The sequence below is a fragment of the Macaca thibetana genome, chromosome 1 (genome assembly GCF_024542745.1).
Source record: "Macaca thibetana thibetana isolate TM-01 chromosome 1, ASM2454274v1, whole genome shotgun sequence".
In the NCBI taxonomy this organism is placed as follows: Eukaryota; Metazoa; Chordata; class Mammalia; order Primates; family Cercopithecidae; genus Macaca; species Macaca thibetana.
The window spans coordinates 88,910,601-88,915,288 of record NC_065578.1 but is presented as its reverse complement, the minus strand read 5'-3'; the positions used below and the strand labels follow the sequence as shown (position 1 = coordinate 88,915,288).

General features: G+C 40.9%; 1 protein-coding gene across 1 annotated transcript in view; it reads right to left on the bottom strand.

Annotated features, from left to right (window-relative positions):
• Positions 1–4,688, bottom strand: part of LRRC8C (leucine rich repeat containing 8 VRAC subunit C) — a 96,668-nt gene that overhangs the window by 6,843 nt on the left and 85,137 nt on the right. The window lies entirely within an intron of this gene.

Below are 4,688 nucleotides of genomic sequence, written 5' to 3'. Positions count from 1 at the left end.
CTGAAACACAGAAATAATATTTTCAAATTATATTACTCAAAGAGCTTTCATAATATCATTACTGCAAGGAAAGCATCAGTAACATCCAATAAATGTCCATTTCCTCTGCCTGGAGAATACAACGTTCAATTCCAGCACCAAGATTTTATTCTTAGCCCATATATTGGAAAAATGAAATATCTGACTTTGTTCATCATGTCTAAGTTATGACATAAAACAGTGGTTTTTCAGGTCATAGAACAACTCACAAGAAAATAAATATTTAGGGAACATTCATGTGTTTTAAAAAATTAGCAGCCAGCCGCAGTGACTCACAACTGTAATCCAAGCACTTTGTGAGGCCGAGGCGGGTGGATCACCTGAGATCAGGAGTTTGAAACCAGCCTGGCCAACATGGTGAAACCCTGTCTGGACTAAAAATACAAAAATTAGCTGGGCGTGGTGAGCGCCTGTAATTCCAGGTACTTGGGAGGCTGAGGTAGGAGAATTGCTTGAACCCAGGAGGTGGAGGTTGCAGTAAGCCGAGATCATGCCACTGCACTTCAACATGGGTGACAAGAGCAAAACTTTGTCTCAAAAAAAAAAAAAAAAAAATTAGCAATTCTCTCACTGGATTCTGGGAGAATCAGTCATCGATCTGGGAAGTATATCACCTTCTCAGACTCAATCTTGAGTTAGATGTCCCCAAAGATTGTATCAGTCTGTGTATGAGAAGCAGAAAGATAAGAACGAGGAAGTATGAAAGAAATTCCTGTCTTGTTTCCCCCTTCTTTTTCTACACATATTCTAGACTGTATGTATAGATTAATATGAATGAATGTAATGGAAATTTTGCTAAGCTTTTATAAAAACTATTCCTTCAGAGAGAGATAAAAGAATACAGAAGTGTTTAATAGTAAAATAATTGTTTAGGTTTGCTAGCGTTTCACACAAAATATTACATTGAGAACCACCATCCTTCTACCTATGCTTCAGTTTGTTGAAAAGAATATTAAGCTGTAAGAATGTCCAGCCGACTCAAAAAATTGCAATTTGGGAAAGAGAGAATGCATGCACCCTTTCTGAAGATAAGGTAGGATGTGACAGAATACACATTGAATCGACCTAGAGGAATCATCTTCAGGAGGAGGCCCATGTAAGTGGAACTCTATGAACAAAAAGCTGATAATTCAAAGGAAGAATAACCAAAGAGAATTCAGCAATGACATGTGGAATTAATAATGCAGGGAAAGTCTATTTGTACCTTAAAATGTCAAATGGCTGGAAATCCACAATGTTTAGTGATTCTGCACCAACAGTGGTTAGTGATTTTGCCACATCAAAGTCCTTTACCTTGATTATAGGCATAGAAACTGAACCTGTTGTAAAGTGGTCTGCTATAGCATGGTAAGGTGACCACAAGCTGGTGACAAGGGAACTAGCATCCCACCATATAGAAGCATGAGGCTGACGACAGAGTGAAGTACCCAACACTTTGTAAAGTGTCTGGTACATGGAAGACCACCAGTGTATATTTGCTGAGAAAGGAAATGAATCCAAAATTGCCAATAGTGCTTCCAGTTCAGGGTTGTTATCAGTCCGGGTGTGCAGGACACCTCTTCCAGGAATGAAGATGAAGATGGTGATTACAGTGATGACAGCAGCAAACTTCTGTTGTGCTTAATATGCAACTGACCATCTTTTCATAAAGTCATGGGCATTAATTCTGTTAATTGCCCTCTTAATCAGATGACAGCAAGTACTCTTATTATTTCCATTTTATAGATGAGGAGACTGAGGCATGGACTCAGGTTAAGTAACTTGCCTAATGTCATCTAGCTCAGAATCACCTAGACCCAGAGCCCATATCCGCATTTTCCCAAATGTCTAGGATTAAGTCAGAAGGATCCCAATTTGACTTTATCTTAACCAATCATTTTGCACAAGCAAGTCACATTTTACGAAAAAGGCTTACTGCTTGCCATGTCCTATGCAGATAACAAGAAATGAGATTGCGGGAAGAGAGGAGGTTTCACCACAAGATTTATAAAGTTCTGTCTTGGAAGATAAAGCAGGGGGCAACTATTTACTATTTAAATCAAAAGAATGCAGGTAAGAACAACAAATGCGATTGCATTTAGAGGATTCAGATGGCTACTGAGATGTGAGAATTCAGCAGTGGTCTTCAAACATTTCTATTACTTAGAGGAAAATGTTGAGTATGCCTACCCACTATATTTATGTCTTCCTATAATTAATGAATATTGACATCAATCAATATGTCAATCAAAAAGCTAACTTATTTCAAGTTTAAAATAAATATAGAGAAAAGTTTTCACTTTTATTTCGCATATCAATGGAGCATTCATCATATTTCTCGGGATTCAAGCACCATATTTTGGAAACCCCTGGAATAAAATAAAAACAAAAAACAAACAAACAAAAAACCACCAGGAGAAAGCCCAGACAAATACTAGACTATCTTGAAGAAACATAAAAGAGAAGGGCTTGCGATCATGTTCCAGATGCTTTCCTGTTCATGGTCTCATTTAATGCTCCAACAACTTGGGAAGTAGGCAGAGGGAGGGGGCCAGAGATCAGCACGGAAAAGGAATGTGCTTCCTTGAGCACATTCTTCAAGAGTGACACCCTTGAACCTATTGTTAATATGACACTGTTAATTATAAGATGAACATACAGGCCAGGCACGGTGGCTCACGCCTGTAATCCCAGCACTTTGGAGACCCAGGCAGGCAGATCACGAGGTCAGGAGATCGAGACCATCCTGGCTAAATGGTGAAACCCCGTCTCTACTAAAAATACAAAAAATTAGCCTGGCGTGATGGCGGGAGCCTGTAGTCCAAGCTACTCGGTAGGCTGAGGCAGGAGAATGGAGTGAACTCGGGAGGCAAAGCTTGCGGTGAGCTGAGATTTCACCACTGCACTCCAGCCTGGGCGACAGAGTGAGACTCTGTCTCAAAAAAAAAAAAAAAAAAAAAAAAAAATGGCCGGGCGCGGTGGCTCAAGCCTGTAATCCCAGCACTTTGGGAGGCCGAGACGGGCGGATCACGAGGTCAGGAGTTCGAGACCATCCTGGCTAACACGGTGAAACCCCGTCTCTACTAAAAAATACGCAAAACTAGCCGGGCGAGGTGGCGGGCGCCTGTAGTCCCGGCTACTCGAGAGGCTGAGGCAGGAGAATGGCGTAAAAACCCGGGAGGCGGAGCTTGCAGTGAGCTGAGATCCGGCCACTGCACTCCAGCCTGGGCGACACAGCGAGACTCCGTCTCAAAAAAAAAAAAAAAAAAAAAAAAAAAAGCAAATACAGAGGAGGAATCAGTGTAAAAGCAAAATTAAATAGAAGGTAAAAAGGGAGGCATCTTCTTATCTTCTTACGGTGCTAAGTTCCTGCTAAGCAACCAAGTGGGCCCCATTTCTGTACCCCTGCCTCACCCCTTCCCGAGGCTTGCTCCTAATGGAAGAAGATGGTGGACTTCAGGAACTTGGTTGCCGTATAGGATTGTAGGTTATGCACTGTACCAGGGTGCCCAGCTGAAGGGCAAGTGTAGGCTGAAATCTAGCTTGTGTACCTCTCACTCAGCTGTGTGCACTTGGGGTTATGTCCACACAGTGCAACTGCGCTTTTATATTTTGCACAAAAATGTCTAATTAGCTGGAATCTGCCATGCTGGAGAAGTAGGTCACATTCTCTCCATTCTACAGAAGAACAAACTGACCAAGGTTCAGAAAACTTCAGTGATCTGCACATGTTCACGCAGTTAGGAAATGGCAGAACAGGAATTTAAATCTGTCTTTTCTTTCCAGCCTAGTGTTCTTCCACCACTCCCCACATTCTTCTCATTTCACCTAGCTTCTGCTAGGATGGCTTTGTAGAGAACAGCCCAGCGTAGGAAGCTTATATCACAGGCAATCTCCAGAAGTTCTGTTCACTCTTTTGACTTCATATTTCTCTTTCATTCCTTCATGAAGATATTTTTTGAAGCGTGCCTACTCAAATCTTGGGAGAATAAAGACAGTGATCTATTTTCTAAAAGCTGTTAATCACCCAGAAATGAGCCCTGAGAAGAAAATAATACTGGAATTTAGTTACTAAGAACAGTAGCATCTCATGCTGCTGAGGGAACACATCACAAGAAGACTCCTGCAGAGAGGCAGCTCTGAGTAGAATTCCAAAAGAATGTGAGGGCTGGCTGTCAAATCCAGGACTACAAAAAGAAACAGCCAGGTTAAGAGGTCCAACAGTAAACAGTATGAAGATTTAAACAGTGCCATAGCTACAAGAGAGAGGAAGTTACCCTCCGTGTTAAATAGAAACTGTATTTCTGAACACTGCAATGTTGGGAAGAACTGGGAAAAGGATCAGAATTTTCAAAGAGAATAATAAGGAAAAAAAAAAATAAGGCAGGCAGGCTTCTTCTTTCTTCTCTTCTTTCTTCTTTTTCCTCCTTCTTCCATCTCCTTCTCCTTTTCCTTCTTCTTCTTTTAACAAAAAAGGTTAAATGTGTTTTTGCCATGTCTGTGTAACAGTAGCCTGTGAGAATTAGGAAGTTTTTGTTTCATCTTTCCTATCCTTTTGAGAAGTCTGCCTAATCAGACCTATACTTCACGTTTCTTTTTCTTTACACAGTAATTTAAAGATCAGGGTGGAAAATAAGCCTTAAAGAAAGACTACAAAACAAATCTCAAAA